The sequence below is a fragment of the Salmo salar genome, chromosome 25, assembly GCF_965601325.2.
Source record: "Salmo salar chromosome 25, fSalSal1, whole genome shotgun sequence".
Classification (NCBI taxonomy): Eukaryota; Metazoa; Chordata; class Actinopteri; order Salmoniformes; family Salmonidae; genus Salmo; species Salmo salar.
Genome location: NC_138315.1, coordinates 45,803,113 through 45,820,934, shown reverse-complemented (window position 1 = coordinate 45,820,934; position 17,822 = coordinate 45,803,113). Strand labels below are relative to the sequence as shown.

The 17,822-nt window shown below is 44.0% G+C and overlaps 1 protein-coding gene across 6 annotated transcripts in view; it reads right to left on the bottom strand.

The window, feature by feature from the left end:
* LOC106586808 (E3 ubiquitin-protein ligase Midline-1) overlaps nucleotides 1–17,822 on the bottom strand; it is a 79,853-nt gene that overhangs the window by 31,791 nt on the left and 30,240 nt on the right. The window contains exons 1-2 of one of the 6 annotated variants that reach the window (XM_082969179.1): nucleotides 7,059–7,271; nucleotides 547–1,233 (exon numbers count right to left, since the gene is read on the bottom strand). The exons of 3 other annotated variants lie outside the window; for them this stretch is intronic. The gene's annotated coding sequence lies outside the window, so the exon portion shown is untranslated. Of the gene's footprint in view, nucleotides 1–546; nucleotides 1,234–7,058; nucleotides 7,291–17,822 lie in introns of those variants that run through there. 2 more of the 6 variants (XM_014174483.3, XM_082969184.1) reach the window with 2 other exon arrangements.

Here is a 17,822-nt window from a genome sequence, read left to right as displayed (position 1 = left end):
TGCCCTCATAGGAGAACCCTTTGGAGAACCCCTTTTGGTTCCAGATAAAAACCCTTTTGGATTCCATGTGGAACCCTTTCCACAGAGGGTTCTACATGGAACCCAAAAGAGTTCTACCTGGAATCAAAAAGGGTTCTCCTGTGGGGACAGACTCAGAACCCTTTTCAGACCCTTTTTCCTAAGAGTGCACGCCTGAATGTTTTGGTATATTTCCTCAAAGCAAATTACAATACAACAGTAGCATGCAAATAAACTTCTATGTGTGACTGAACATCCCTGGCAAATGATTAAGTCTCCGTTCAGTGAAGACAAATAATAGTTCATAAATATTCAAAAAAGATCAAAGAGCTTTGCGTGAAGTGCAAATACTGTACATAAAGACAAATGTCCCAGCCTTGATGTCATCATACAAATGCCCTAGAGTTACACTGAAACCCTGTCAAAGTATACCGTGGCAGAAAGCCAGAGGAGAGTGCTCCACATAAACTACACCTTACTCCACTCCCCTTGAAAGTTTTCCATTCACACACAGTTTACTTTACCCACCGATGGATTTCGTCCCGCTTTGCACTGCAGAGACATTTCGGTTGAGGGGAAAACTTCTGACCAAAATCATGAAAACATATTAAAGGACATCAAAGGAAACCCCCCGTAACGAGGAGGTGGCGGTATGCAGTAACAGACGGTGGAGCATCCAGATGACAAAAGTCTTCGCAAGGCAGTAATCCTGCTGTACCGGAGCACGGCTGTCATTAACCAGGAACCAGAGTCAGAGAGCAAAAGGTAGCCAGCACAACAGGAAGACCTGCCCCACAACTCCAGGACAGACAGCTCCACCTACAGTAGGAGAGCTGGCCAGCAATCACTGGAAATACAGGCAGAGAGAGGAGAGAGAGAGACAGAGAGAGAGAGAGAGAGAGAGAGAGAGTAGAGAATAAAAGAGAGACAAAGAGAGAGAGAGAGAGAGAGAGAGAGAGAGAGAGAGAGTGACAGCGAGAGAGAGTAGAGAATAAAAGAGAGGCAGAGAGCGAGAGAGACAGAGAGAGACAGAGAGAGAGAGACAGAGAGAAAGAGAGAGAGAGAGACAGAGAGAGAGAGCGAGAGAGAGAGAGGCAGGACATAAGCAGAGACGGAGTTCTCCAGGACCCCAGGGGTAGGCCTAGTCAGTGTAACTGGCCCTCACACAGGACAGGCAGGTCAGTGTCCTCTGTCCTCTGATCCCTGCCCTCTGAGCTGTAAACCAGAGAGGAGACAGAGAGGAGAGCGTCAGGATCAGTTTCCCTCTGTGACCGTCTCCTCTGCCTCTCTAGCGGCACAATGCTGCCCTGTGTGGTGAAACTGTTCTTAGCTCTGTCACCAGGGATTAAAAGCTGAGAAAGGCTGACGATACACATGCACACAAATACACACGCACGCAGGAACGCAGGCACGCACACTTATGTGCACACACAGACACACACAGGGGATGGGTTGAGATTGGAGCAGGGACAGGGGTCTCTGATTCCCTCTGCTTCCAAACAACAAGCTGACCTGGAACACAGGGATCACATCCCAATCTGAACTCTTTCTCCCTGCTCAAAACATCAGTGTTTCTCAAATGTCTCACTGGGTTGAGGCAGTAAGCATACAAAGTTTCACAAAATCATCATTAGATTACAAAAGACAATGACAAAAGGTAAGAATTGCTGTTTCAAAGTGAAACTATTGCATTTCCAGACCCCTCCGCAAGACTAGTAAAATCTGTAAAAATGTCTCTCCACCACATAAAACTTCCCAGTGTGTTGATGATAAACCCTGTGTTAATCTGTTCCAGTGTGTTGATGATAAACCCTGTGTTAATCTGTTCCAGTGTGTTCATGATAAACCCTGTGTTGATGATAAACCCTGTGTTAATCTGTTCCAGTGTGTTCATGATAAACCCTGTGTTGATGATAAACCCTGTGTTAATCTGTTCCAGTGTGTTCATGATAAACCCTGTGTTAATCTGTTCCAGTGTGTTCATGATAAACCCTGTGTTAATCTGTTCCAGTGTGTAACATATGGTGTTGGAGATGGCATCGGAATGTCAATGGCATTCCCCTGTCTGATTTCCTGTGAGGCCTCCAGCTGTGCAGTAATGCCTGCTGTACTGTACTGTAGTCTAGTATACTGTAGTGTAGTGTACTGTTGTGTATTGCAGTGTAATGTAGTGTAGTGTGCTGTACTGTACCGTAGTGTAAAGTACGGTAGTGTAATGTAGTGTACGGTAGTGTACAGTAGTGTACTGTAGTGTACTGTAGTGTACTGTAGTGTAAAGTACTGTACTGTACAGTACTGCAGTGTATTGCAGTGTAATGTAGTGTACTGTATTGTACTGTAGTGTAAAGTACTGTACTGTAATGTAATGTGTGCTGTACTGTTGTGTATTGTAGTGTAGTGTAATGTACTGTTGTGTAATGTAGTGTATGGTACTGTACTGTACTGTACTGTACTGTATTGTACTGTAGTGTACTGTACTGTATTGTAGTGTACTGTATTGTAGTGTACTGTACTGTACTGTAGTGTAGTGTACTGTTAGGTAGTGTACTGTACTGTTATGTACTGTACTGTAGTGTATTGTAGTGTACTGTACTGTACTGTACAGTACTGTACTGTACTGTAGTGTACTGTAGTGTACTGTACTGTAGTGTACTGTATTGTAGTGTACTGTACTGTAGTGTACTGTACTGTAGTGTAGTGTACTGTTAGGTAGTGTACTGTAGTGTATTGTAGTGTAGTGTACTTTACTGTTAGGTGGTGTACTGTACTGTAGTGTATTGTAGTGTAGTGTAATGTACTGTTGTGTAATGTAGTGTACTGTAGTGTACTGTTGTGTACTGTACTGTACTGTACTGTACTGTTAGGTAGTGTAATGTAGTGTACTGTAGTGTACTGTTGTGTAATGTAGTGTAATGTAGTGTACTGTACTGTTAGGTAGTGTACTGTAGTGTATTGTAGTGTAGTGTAGTGTACTGTTAGGTAGTGTAATGTAGTGTACTGTAGTGTACTGTACTGTTAGATAATGTACTGTACTGTAGTGTATTGTGGTGTAGTGTACTGTACTGTAGTGTATTGTAGTGTAGTGTAATGTACTGTTGTGTAATGTACTGTAATGTAGTGTACTGTACTGTACTGTTAGGTAGTGTACTGTACTGTACTGTTAGGTAATGTACTGTACTGTACTGTACTGTTAGGTAGTGTACTGTACTGTACTGTTAGGTACTGTACTGGTGCATTTTAGTGTCAGTGTGTTTCAGTGGAGAAGAGTGAGGTTCATCTTCACACACCCGGGACCCAGAGGTTCCTAAAAACATGGTCCTAGATTCTTTCTACACCTATAGTAGCCTAACACATGCCTGCTATTTAAAAATAATGTTTTGTTATACACAAAGTCCTCTAGGAATAGTTTCATACGTACATTGGCCACAAGTATGCAACATTCATGCATAATACAAAATAAATTGATGGCATGCTCTGGAGTGGCGCAGCGGTTTAAGGCATTGCACCTCAGTGCAAGAGATGCCACTACAGTCCCTGGTTCGATTCCAGGCTGTATCACATTTGGCTGTGATTGGGAGTCCCATTAGGCGGCACACAATTGGCCCAGCGTCATCTGGGTTAGGGTTTGGCCGGGGTGTACCGTCATTGTAAATAACAATTTGTTCTTAACTGTTTTGCCTAGTTAAATTGAAAAAATTTGCTTATCTATGAGAAATATAACACTGAGTCAGCAGTCTCATCATACACAAAAATCATGCTGCATTAACTTGGATTAGTAAATGCATGGGTAGATCTGAATGATCAATTGCCTTGAAGCTAGCCCCCTGTCTGTCCACTGCCAGCAATGGAAAAATGTGAACTTTCCAATGGGGCCGGGACAGGCTCTACAACCAACCCGGGGGGGTTTGTCACCTACAGTCATTGGTTGGCACAAGACTCACAATCAATAGCCAATAGGACTGAGCATTCACGTGGCCTGAGAGAGAGAAACAGCACTTTTAAAAAGCCAACTAACACTGTCTAATGAGTAACCACATCTAGACACCGCCAGCCTAAAAAAGAGACCCACAGAGCTGTTGTCATAAAGGTTGTTAAATCCCCAACATCTAGTTTCAGCAGACCGGGCAAGATTAAGTGCAGGAAAGCCGATAATATACGCTTAATAATAGGATGAAGTGTAAATTGTTTATCCCCAGGGCCCAGGCATGCATGGTGGTGTAATTGCTGAACTACCAGAGAAACAGTAGACAGGGATAAGGTTCTCTGCATGTGGGCACTGACAGGTTTTCCAGTTGGATATATGCACAAATCAAGCATTAGTACTCTACTAAGCAATACGGTGCTTCCGTGAAACTGAATTTGAATATTAGAGCTTCTATTAGAGCTTACAGATGTAGGATTTTAATTTGAGTGAGTTTGCTACAGCAGTAAAATTACAAAACTTTACAACCTTTTTAAACCTTGAATACACTACAACTTTGCAATTCCTGCTATGCATGAAAATTCTCAGCAGCAGAAGAGTGATCAAATTAAGATCCTACATCTGTATAACTAAATAGATTTATTTTAAACGAGAGTCATACTTGGATTGTTTTTTCTCTCAACTCAAGCTCTTTCTAATCAGCTTTGCCACACTATTTGATCATCTCTAATGACGGCCTTTATCCATGTATTCATCATTAGAGAGAGAGAGAACTTGCTCTTTTTCCCGGGGCAGATACCATACATGTTTATCTGTAATCCTGTTTTTGTGGCGTATCTGTGACCAATGTGTGGCCTGGCTCTGCCCCCTAAAGCACTTGACATCAAGTCTGACATTTCAATGTGAAATCTCAAACTTTAGAGGCCTTTTTTAAACCTTGAATACACTACAAGTTTGCATATCCTGCTGTGCAGGACATTTTTCAGCAGCAAAAGAGTGATCAAATTAAGATTCTACATATGTATTGACTGTGACATGACAATAGGTATTTCCTTTGTTTAGTATTGATGTCTTGATGAGGGATTTTGATTACAATGTGTGCCAATAAACAATAGCCTACAGTAAGGAGTGTACATGTAAAAATACAATATTACAGTTACGAAATGCAACCAGCTGAAGGAGATACACTGCAAAGGAGTTTGTGTGCATTTGAGAGAGACAATCCAATGTGGATTTGACCATAGATAAGAAATTGGAAACAGAGGCCACTAGTTGGATTGAACCATTGCCAGTTAGCCTTTAGCCAGCCAAGCAGTCAAGCAGCTTTAGAACAGAGGGTCTGTTAGCTACGCCTTCTGCTGGCAGGGCCAGTCTTTCTGTAGGTCATAGGTCATCCTGGTCAGTTATCAGAACAGCCAAACTCTCCCATTTCCTCTCTGCGGCTTGGCAGGTGGCATCAGCAGGAAAATAGCGTTTTCTTTCCATGACCACATGAACTTTCACTGAATCCCCCCCAGACTCATTATTTTCCAGCAAAGCCCTGGCCCAGCATAGATTTAATGATAACAGAATTGGTTGCAGTTGGATTGCACTAATCTCGTATTCCAATCGTATGATTAAAATATAATCTAATGTTCTCCCTTGATCCCAAAATACTGTACAAAGTACTCACTGGATTAAAATGAGGGTTTATTATGCATCATTGAAATTACTTAAAAAATGTATGGATTAACAAAGTACATATTTTGTAATTCTTATACATAAAGTGTACAGTTTATATTGCTGCATAGTGATTTCAGATTACCACATATAAATTGATGGGCATTTTAGCCACTACAAAACAGAGGTAAGAGAGGGACACCTAGTGGCTGACATGTAAACCGCATGACACTGACAATCCCTGACAAATTGGACTATTTAAACTGATGATAAATCATGCACTATGCACACAGACTGCCATAATACTGATCTATATTAGTGTCAAACAAAACGTTACGGATGTAGACTCCCAAAGTCATTATTCACTATCCCGCCTGTACCTTTCCTTGTTGACCTCTTTCAACAACTAGGCTACAATCAACCTAAACAAATCATTCACACACTGACACGGTTTCCATGGGGATACATGTGATCTAAGAGTGAATACAGAGAAAAGTCAGGCATTCCTCTGTTCCACTGGGAGATAGTTAGTTACTAATTAATCAAGAAAACCCCAGGCTCCAACAAGTCTCCATTTTACACTTATAAAATAATAAAGTAATAAGGAAGTACACAGATAAGCTCTGTTCTAAAACTACAGGCAATATTTTGTTACAATAGTACTGCTTTGAAGCTAGACAGGCAACTCAGATTGCAAACACTGCTATATTTCACTTGTGTTTATCTTATCTTAAGTAGTAAAAGACATTTGGTGGGGCATTGGGACACCGGGATATTCTCATTTTCCTGTTAGCATATAACTCTCATACTGTGGAACAAACTGACAATGTTATTGGTAATAAACTTTTGAAAAAGAGGAGCTTCACTCAACGCAGAAATAGCTTTCATTGACATGTGTGAGAGCAAGACAAGAATTCTATGAACTGAACAACAATAAATGCTGATATTCCAACTGCATTCTGAAAATGGAATGTTTGATAAAAAAAAGAGGCTACACTTCTTAGGATTGATCTAACTCATAAATAATGTTTTCGTGACAATCAAGGTGGTAAACCTTGGTATTGGTATCAGCACTGAAGTTGACACACCAGCTTTCCTAATCACAACATTCGCAGCTTTAGAATGAGTCACATCAAAAGAATGAAGATCACAGACAATCCATTGCACATGATCACAACATTTTGCCGTGTTGTTGCCTCCCTCAACCCGCTGTGTTATTCTACACTCTGTGATGTCACTTTCATAATTCAACCATAATGGAATTTTCTGAGTGCAGAACAGCAGAGTGACATCAGCTTTTGAACTACGCCCTGCCTCGAGGCTGAGTCAACATTTTGCTCCCAAACATGTCAACACACTGACACCGAAACACTTACAGCACACAGACACCACTTGTTTCTGTGTAAGAAAATATGCAAACCTGAAGATAAAGTAAGCAGTAACCTCTTTTTTTTTTTACCTGCCACATGGTTAAAATCCCATTATCCACAAACAGGGGGAAATAAGAAATGTCTCACAGTTGACGAGTCCGGCAACTCTACACTATAACAGGCCAATCCACTGCAACGCTCTGGAAGAACAGGCTGACACGTCTGTTTTTACCTTCAGTACCAGTATTGACTCGTCTGTTTTTACCTCCAGTACCAGTATTGACTCTTCTGTGAGTTTCTGGCCCTCTAGGAAGGTTGAAACTGTCTGCCGTGGGCTGCAAACTAACCAATCACACAGACGGGGGAGGGACCTCTGGAGAGGTGGGTGTGTCTGCTCAGGGATTGTGAGCTGAGAAGCTTTGCTGTGTTCAGAAAGTATTTCCAAAACGGCACATATGGTGTTACTAGAGAATGTTTATATAATCCAATAAGCATTCATCATAATGTATGTGGTTTCAGTGACTTGCTGTTGACTTATATAGAAACACAGCAGGTAGAGCCACGTTATCAATCCTGTATTTCCCACAATGATTATTATTCAACGCAACACGCCAATGTCCATGTAGTTGATGAAAAACACATAACACTGTCACAATGTGAGGTGGTGGGTCTCATCCCAGTCCAATGTGAGGTGGTGGGTCTCATCCCAGTCCAATGTGAGATGGTGGGTCTCATCCCAGTCCAATGTGAGGTGGTGGATCTCATCCCAGTCCAATGTGAGGTGGTGGGTCTCATCCCAGTCCAATGTGAGATGGTGGGTCTCATCCCAGTCCAATGTGAGGTGGTGGGTCTCATCCCAGTCCAATGTGAGGTGATGTGTCTCATCCCAGTCCAATGTGAGGTGGTGGGTCTCATCCCAGTCCAATGTGAGATGGTGGGTCTCATCCCAGTCCAATGTGAGATGGTGGGTCTCATCCCAGTTCAATGTGAGGTGGTGGGTCTCATCCCAGTCCAATGTGAGATGGTTGCTCCCATCCCAGTCCAATGTGAGGTGGTGGGTCTCATCCCAGTCCAATGTGAGGTGGTGGGTCTCATCCCAGTCCAATGTGAGGTGGTGGGTCTCATCCCAGTCCAATGTGAGGTGGTGGGTCTCATCCCAGTCCAATGTGAGGTGGTGGGTCTCATCCCAGTCCAATGTGAGATGGTGGGTCTCATCCCAGTCCAATGTGAGGTGGTGGGTCTCATCCCAGTCCAATGTGAGATGGTGGGTCTCATCCCAGTCCGATGTGAGGTAGTGGGTCACATCCCAGTCCAATGTGAGATGGTTGGTCTCATCCCAGTCCAATGTGAGGTGATGGGTCTCATCCCAGTCCAATGTGAGGTAGTGGGTCTCATCCCAGTCCAATGTGAGATGGTTGGTCACATCCCAGTCCAATGTGAGGTGGTGGGTCTCATCCCAGTCCAATGTGAGATGGTGGGTCTCATCCCAGTCCAATGTGAGGTGGTGGGTCTCATCCCAGTCCAATGTGAGATTGTGGGTCTCATCCCAGTCCAATGTGAGGTGGTGGGTCTCATCCCAGTCCAATGTGAGGTGGTGGGTCTCATCCCAGTCCAATGTGAGATGGTTGGTCTCATCCCAGTCCAATGTGAGATGGTGTGTCTCATCCCAGTCCAATGTGAGGTGGTGGGTCTCATCCCAGTCCAATGTGAGTTGGTGGGTCGCATCCCAGTCCAATGTGAGATGGTGGGTCTCATCCCAGTCCAATGTGAGGTGGTGGGTCTCATCCCAGTCCAATGTGAGATGGTGGGTCTCATCCCAGTCCAATGTGAGATGGTGGGTCTCATCCCAGTCCAATGTGAGATGGTGGGTCTCATCCCAGTCCAATGTGAGATGGTGGGTCTCATCCCAATCCAATGTGAGATGGTGGGTCTCATCCCAGTCCAATGTGAGGTGGTGGGTCTCATCCCAGTCCAATGTGAGGTGGTGGGTCTCATCCCAGTCCAATGTGAGATGGTTGGTCTCATCCCAGTCCAATGTGAGATGGTGTGTCTCATCCCAGTCCAATGTGAGGTGGTGGGTCTCATCCCAGTCCAAGGTGAGGTGGTGGGTCTCATCCCAGTCCAATGTGAGGTAGTGGGTCTCATCCCAGTCCAATGTGAGATGGTGTGTCTCATCCCAGTCCAATGTGAGGTGGTGGGTCTCATCCCAGTCCAATGTGAGTTGGTGGGTCGCATCCCAGTCCAATGTGAGATGGTGGGTCTCATCCCAGTTCAATGTGAGGTGGTGGTTCTCATCCCAGTCTTAGGGAAACACTATACAGCCCAGTGACAAATAGCCAAACAAAACAATGAATGATGTCACCATGCATCATTACACCTGTACAGAATGAGACTAGTGGCCTAACAGAGCAGAAACACTCACAGTGGAACGAAAGCTAGACTTCCATGGTAAAGAGTTATCAGGATCATATTGGCTGTGCTGTTTACCACCGTGAATACATTAGATTCTGTATGAAAATGGTGTGTTTACAGTCACAACAAAATATTTACATCATCCTCGATGGCATCATGATCATAATACTGAGGTGATGGTAAAGCCAAACACTGGGAAGTTTTATCTTGACTTTCATTAAACTTCACAAGCCACTTGTCAGTTTCTCGCACTGAACACACCCTCATTCCATCTTCCCATGTAAACACACTGAATGGACATGGAGACACAGCAGAATGTATCTGTGGTTGAAACAGTTGACTGAGACAGTGTTGAAAGTCTCCTCAGTTTGTTGACACCAGTTCCACCGCTCTCTCTCTCTGTGGTCATGTGGAAAAATGCACCCTCTCTAAACGTCTGCAGCTACTAGACATGTTTGGCAGCCGCCCGTTGATGAAATCACATCGTACAACATCTGATCAATGCTAAACCCTGGCCTCCATCCCACATCCATAGGCAAAGGCTGATGTATGTCCCGTATCTCAGCTCACACGTTCCACTACCTGGGATGACCTTTTATCAATGACCTCATGGGATCACTAAGGCTCTCTCCCAAAATGGCACCCTATTCCCTATTTAGTGCACTACTTTTGACCAGGGGCCCATAGAGCTCTGGTCAAAAGTAGTGCACTATATAGGGAATAGGGTACCATTTCAGATGCAAAATATGACTATTGATAACTCGTAATAAGACCCCGTGTTAGTTTGCAGCGCAAAGGCCCCAGAACAGCATGCTGGCTACAGAGCTCTGGCAGTAATCCATTCAGATTGGTCGTTACCCATCGCAGAACCCCTGCCATGAGAACACTTACGTTCATGTTTTCTTTCTCACTTCAGAAAGCTATGAAAATGTAATCCAGTTTTCTATGGGTTGAGAAAAGATTGATTAATGAATACAAATATTTCAGTGGCCCATTGCACTAGACTAGAGCAACTACCCACTGGGCACACACTGGTTGAATCAATGTTGTTTCTATGTCATTTCAATGAAATTACATTGAACCAACTTGGAAAAGACGGTGAATTGATGTCTGCCCAGTCAGTAGGGTTACGATGATGACATTACTTTTTTTTTTAAGTAGGGGCATGGATCAGAAAATCAGTCAGTATCTGGTGTGGCCACCATTTGCCTCATGCAGCGTGACACATCTCCTTCGCATAGAGTTGATCAGGCTGTTGATTGTGGCCTGTGGAATGTTGTCCAATAATTTTTAATGGCTGTGTGAAGTTGCTGGATATTGGCGGAAACTGGAACATGCTGTCGTAAACGTTGATCCAGAGAATCTCAAACATGCTCAACGGGTGACATGTCTGGTGAGTATGCAGGCCATGGAAGTATTGCGACATTTTCAGCTTCCAGGAATTGTGTACAGATCCTTGCGACATGGGGCCATGCATTATCATGCTGAAACATGAGGTGATGTCAGTGGATGATGAATAGCACAACAATGGGCCTGAGGATCTCGTCAAGGAATCTCTGTGCCTTCAAGTTAAAATGCAATTGTTTTCATTATCCGTAACTTATACCTGCTCATAATATAACCACCGCCACCATGGTGCACTCTGTTCACAATGTTGACATCAGCAAACCACTCACCCACACAACACCATACACATTGTCTGCCATCTGCCCGGTACAGTTGAAACCGAGATTCATCTGTGAAGAGCACACTTCTCCAGCGTACCAGTGGCCATCGAAGGTGAGCATTTGCCCACTGAAGTCGGTTACGACGCCAAACAGCAGTCAGGTCAAGACCCTGGTGAGGATGATGAGCACGCAGATGAGCTTCCATGAGATGGTTTCAGACAGTTTGTGCAGAAATACTTCGATTGTGCAAACCCACAAATTCATCAGCTGTCCAGGTGGCTCATCTCGGACCATCCTGCAGGTAAAGAAGGCGGATGTGGAAGTCCTGGGCTGGCGTGGTCACATGTGGTCTGCGGTTGTGAGGCCGGTTGGACGTACTGCCAAATTCTCTAAAACGACATTGGAGGCGGTTTATGGTACAGAAATTAACATTAAAGTATCTGGAAACAGTTCTGGTGGAAATTCCTGATGTTTTGAGGGAGCGTGCCAATTGCACGCTCCCTCAAAACTTGATATATCTGTGACATTGTGTTGTGGGACAAAACTGCACATTTTAGAGTGGCCTTTTATTGTCCCCTGCACAAGGTGCACCTGTGTAATGACCATGCTGTTTAATCAGCCTCTTGATATGCCACACCTGTCAAGTGGATGGATTCTCACTAACAGGGATGTAAACAAATTTGTGCACACAATTTGAATGAAATTTGTGAGAATTGTCGTGTCTTTACTGTCATTAATAAGGTGATGACGATTATTTTCTCAAATCAATTAACTATGTTTAATTATTACAATGATTAAATTAATCCTGTAACAATTAACTTATCAGCGATCTTGGTGAACCACGGAAAAAGTTTATTTAGCGAGTTACCGTTTCCCGAAATAACTCTTAAAGATATAAAGATCTCTTACATTTCCGTCATCAATCAGTCATTAATTAATTTACCTTCAGTCTCATTCTGGATGTCGCAAAATCCTTGGATATCTGCACAACCCTAGCATAAGTGATGAATCAGCGATATACACATAGGCTTAATTATTTATTTACTAACTAACTAAATAATCACAGAAAATGACATAAACGCACAAACAGAATAACTTACACATTGATTACTACATAATGCAATGAAAAGTCTCTAGTGGACTGAACAGATATGACGGCTTGTTACACAAAATGGCGGATGCAAAAGAGAGGGAAAGTGAGTGGCATGTAAGAAAGAGCTGGAGAAAAAGGGAAAGGACTTCACTAACGTACATAAAGCTGAGAACTATGCTCATGGAAATGCGAATACTTTGCACATGAACGGCCGCTCATTTGAAAGAATTGCAATGTACACATTTACGTGTGTATGTCTTTGTTGTCTCTCTATTGAAATTGATGGTCCGTCTGGGGAGTAATTTGACTGGAAGTCTCTGGTTTGTTCACCAGGGATCAAAGTCTTTTGTAGTTGTAGCTCTGTTATAATGCATACATCAGACGTACCAATGGTCGTTTGATAGGGAAATGTTCTATAGAATGGATCTTTCAGAGTACCACCTGGTGGTTCTCAGTCGCGTTTACTAGACTAAAGTACTTAAACAGCTGCAGAGGGAATGTTCCTGTATAGTCTTCATCTTCTTCACTTGAGAAAGTTTCAGAGTTTCTAACCATTTTGTTCCTTTCAGCTCACGCTGTCCGTGTACTGGTCTTGTAGTGTCTAATCATTCGTGACGTCCGGTTCACACTGTCTGCCTGCTTGGTCTTTAGTTTTAAACTATTTCTCAGCCATGTGGCCACTGCTTTATGCTATCTGGTCTATAGAGATTTTCTTCTCCTCTGTTGAAAGTTTCAGAGCGTCTAACCATTTCGTACCTTCCAGCTCACGCTGTCGGTCCCACTGGTCTGATGTAAATTTCATCACGGTTCCTTTTATGCACTCCGGAAAAAAGGTTGTTCCATTACGCCGACATAATGTCTGTGCTCACGTGGGTGTGGTCACTGACTGGTTAAGACTTCATATGAAAAACATTTCTGTCATTTAGAAGGCTAACATCACATTACATCTTCTCATAAATAGTTTCACATTTAATCGTATAAGTTCCACAACATCTAGATGTGAATCTGATCACTAGGAAATATACACATTCAGAGATACAGTTACGTTGTTCTACTGTCCTTAGTTACATCAGAAATTAGTAATGAATTCAACATGATTGTTCTTTAAGTACCCACGAACCCTTTCAACCATTTGGATTACAGAAATACTGTTTCATTATCCAACCTTGGATGTCACCGTACTACAAAATCTCTCTCTGTTGTAACAAAGGGATTTTTTTACTTCCCTTTCATTGTGTGGGAGAGAGAGAGTTCCTGCAGCAATTTAGACCGTCATAAAGCGTCCAACTTCACCCCTCTCCCCCTCTGTGGGAGAGAGAGGGGGGGGGGGGGGGGATCTGGCTCCTATGATCCTCACCCAAAAGGGAAAGTCATGTCAGAATGGAACATTTCTGGGATTTTTTATTTCAGCTCATGGAAGATGGAACCAACACTTTACATGTTGCATTCATATTTTTGTCCAGTGTAGTTGATTTTGCGAACTCATCAAAACAGAATCTTCCGAGATAAATAGTGGGTGAGTGGACAGTGCACTGCACACTGCATGGCATCTGTCATGGAAATCTGCCTCAATATGACGTTGATGGCCTACAGTAATCCTCTTAAACGTTAAGTCCACTATTTGGGTGACTTTGAGCGATTCTGGACCAGTTCTGACCAACATATTTCTATACAGAGCGCTCTGTGAATTGCTCCGTGACATCTCTGGTTGTCCTGCTCCGCTCTCATCTGAGACACAGGTTGCGTTCCTCTGCCCAGATCTTACCATGCCAGGATAGGTATTTTACGCATTCATCTAACCGCATCATATGTTACAGCAATCTGTCAGTCGATGACACAGTCGATGATGTGGCACGCAACCATTGGTTGATGCACGCAATGTCTGAGCAGGGGAACCCGACCACAGTATGTGAAATCTGACACCTCATTTGAGTAAGTAGCGACATGTCACATTTTCTGGCCTATCCAGACAAAGGATAGAACTCCATTGGCTGTGAACCTCACAGCTCCACTTACAATATGGCATACGAAACGGGAGACTCTAGAGCAGGGGTATTCAACTCTTACCCTACGAGGTCCGGAGCCTGCTGGTTTTCTGTTCTACCTTATAATTAATCGCACACACACCTGGTGTCCCAGGTCTAAATCAGTCCCTGATTAGAGGGGAACATTGAAAAAATGCAGTGGAACTGGCTTCGAGGTCCAGAGTTGAGTTTGAGGGCTCTAGCGGTTACAGCAAACATAGTCTCATCTCGCTGTGATGTTCTCAGATGGATTTAGAATTGAAACAAGACTACTTTCTCTTAGTCACAGATGGCCAAAATCAATGTGTGCTTAAAGCTGAAGTTGTTAACGAGCCAGCAGGCATTTGAATGGTTCCAATTGTATATTGTCACTAAGTAAGCGCCGACAGACATGGCAGCTCTACGTCTAGCTCCTAAGCAACTTTGCTGTATTTAGTTTTTTGTGTGTGTTATTTCTTACATTATTAGCTCAGAACGTTTTTTGTGTTATTACATACTGCTGGGACACAACTTATGGATACCAGAGCAGTGGTAACTCACCAGCATTACGACCAGGAATACGACTTTCCCGAATTGGATCCTTTGTTTGTACCCCCCAGGGCAATTGAACTGAAGTCCCAGAGGCTGCTCCAAGATGCCGCCGGCGGAGAAGAGGTATTTGGAGTGGATTTCTAGTCCGGCTCAGGAGGCGTGCACACCATCCACCGCTTACGAGTATATTACTCGCTCTTGGTCAGTCACTGGACAATAAAGTAGACGAGCTCAGGGCGAGGTTCTCCTTCCAGAGAGACATCAGGGACTGTAACATACTCTATATCACGGAATCCTGGCTCTCTCGGGATATACTGTCCCCATCCATACAGCCAGCTGGGTTCTCAGTACATCGCGCAGACAGGAATAAAGAACTCTCCCGGAAGAAGAAGCGCGGGGGTGTATGTTTCATGATTAACTACTCATGGTGTGATTGTGATAACATAGTCCTTTTGTTCACCCGACCTAGAATACCTCACAATCAAATGACAATCATATTACCTCCCAAGAGAATTCCCTTCGTCTATAGTCACAGCCCTCAAGCCGATACCACGACGGCCCTCAAGGAACTACACTGGACTTTATGCAAACTGGAAACCACATATCCTGAGGTCGTATTTATTGTAGCTGGGTATTTTAACTAAGCAAATTTGAGGAAAACGCTACCGAAGTTCTGGAAAAACACTCAATTACAGAAAATTCCCCTTTCGAGATGCCTACAAGGCCCTCCCCCGCACTCCCTTCGGCAAATCAGATCACGACTCCATCTTCTTCTTCTTCAGTGGGGTTTATTGGCGGTTGGCATCCAATGTCATGGTGCATTACCATTCTGGAGTGTGGGCCAGAGACAGGGAGAATCTAAATCCTACCTGCCAGCCCCGTTGCTCTTAAAAAAAGATAACAAAATATTTGAGACTATGTTTAATGACGTTCTACTCAATATACTCTTTAAACTAATTTCCTGAATCCCCTTCTCCCTGATACTATATCTCAGCCTCTCTCTCTCCCTCTGATACTGCCCACACTGTAGCAATACATGCTCAACTGTCTCGGTTTCGTGGCAATAATCACAATTTCCTGTTGGATGCTTTCCTATCACACTTAAGGTCTTATTCAACTGGCTGTGTCCCACCCTTAATCTTGTCCCTTCCTGCCGTCCTGGTCTCCCTGACTCTCCTCTGTATTTGAAATAAATGCCTGCCCTTAGTATCTCTGCGCCACTACTGTCCATATCAGGCTTTTTGCCTCTGCCTTGCTCATGGAAACTACAACCTTAACATCCCCAGTACTAAGTGCTTGTTTAGCCAGTACATCAACTGGCTCATTCTCCTCCACCCCCACATGGGCTGGGACCTAAGTAAATCTTATCTGTATACTCATTACTCTAATCCTGCAATGGGTTTGTAGCACCTCATAAAACATGTCTTGTCTGCTATGTGAGCTAAAGGACTAGAGACTCATCAACACTGCACATGAATCAGAGCAAATAACTACTCTGTCTGGCTTAACTTCCTCCACCCACTGCAAGGCCAACAGTATAGTCATCAGCTCCACCGTATATAGAGCCAGATGATCTGTAATACGTTTCCTGACTTCCTCCACCCACTGCAAAGGCCAACAGTATAGTCATCAGCTCCGCCGTATATAGAGCCAGATGATCTGTAATACGTTTCCTGACTTCCTCCACCCACTGCAAAGGCCAACAGTATAGTCATCAGCTCCGCCGTATATACAGCCAGATGATCTGTAATACGTTTCCTGACTTCCTCCACCCACTGCAAAGGCCAACAGTATAGTCATCAGCTCCGCCGTATATACAGCCAGATGATCTGTAATACGTTTCCTGACTTCCTCCACCCACTGCAAGGCCAACAGTATGTCCATCAGCTCCTCCGTATATACAGCCAGATGATCTGTAATACGTTACCTGACTTCCTCCACCCACTGCTAGGCCAACAGTATAGTCATCAGCTCCGACGTATATACAGCCAGATGATCTGTAATACGTTTCCTGACTTCCTCCACCCACTGCAAGGCAAACACTATGGCCATCAGCTCTGCCGTATATACAGCCAGATGATCTGTAATATGCTTCCTGACTTCCTCCACCCACTGCAAGGCCAACAGTATAGTCATCAGCTCCGCCGTATATACAGCCAGATGATCTGTAATACGTTTCCTGACTCTCACCCCACATTCCTGCACTTCAAATGCTGACCCAGTACGTCCTGTCATTGGATCTTTTGAACCATCTGTGTAAATGGCCACAACATCCTGATACACAAAATCCAGACGTCTATTAAATAAATCAGATGGATCATCACCCTCCCTATCTTTCTGTAGTCTCTCCAACACTTCTAGATGAACTACTGGAGGCGGGAGTAGCCATGGTGGATTTACAGGAATAGCTACCGTTGGACTAAACTCTCTTCCATACAGTCCCATCTCCTTCGCCTGGGTATTACCCTCCCACCCAAAGCTCATGTTCTGTCTTCGCTCATGTTCCAAGCATGCCTGTAAAATCCCTTTCCAGGATGAGACACCCCATGTCCCTGTAGGTTGACCCAATAATTCATTGCCAGATGCTGTCTCCTAATCTGCAATGGCATTTCCCCCATCTCCACCTGTAGTGCAGCAACTGGGGAGGTCAGAAACGCCACACTACTGAGTCCTTTCCCCTGTATGACATCTAGCCTTTCCATTAAGGTCCAGGCTGCCGAACCATACGCTATACTGCCATAGTCTATTACAGATCAGATCAATGCAACATACATGGTCCTGAATGAGAAACGCCCAGCCCCCCCTCTCCTTCCCCGTCAGACAGCACATCACATTTAGCGCCTTCTTACACTTTCCCACCGCTCTCTCAATGTGTTCTGCCCAGGTCAGTCTAGTGTCAAAGTACACCCCAAGGAACCTGAAGGGCCCCACCCTCTCCAAGTTTCTCCCATATAACCTCAAGCATACCTCATCTCCCACCTTACCCCTGGTAAAGAACACTGTCTAAATTCTCTACAGAGAACCTGAATTCCAACATTAATGCCTACCACTCTACCTCATCAATAGCTTCCTGTACCTTCCTGACTACGTAAGGCACATGTCTTCCTCTCTTACATAAGGCCACAT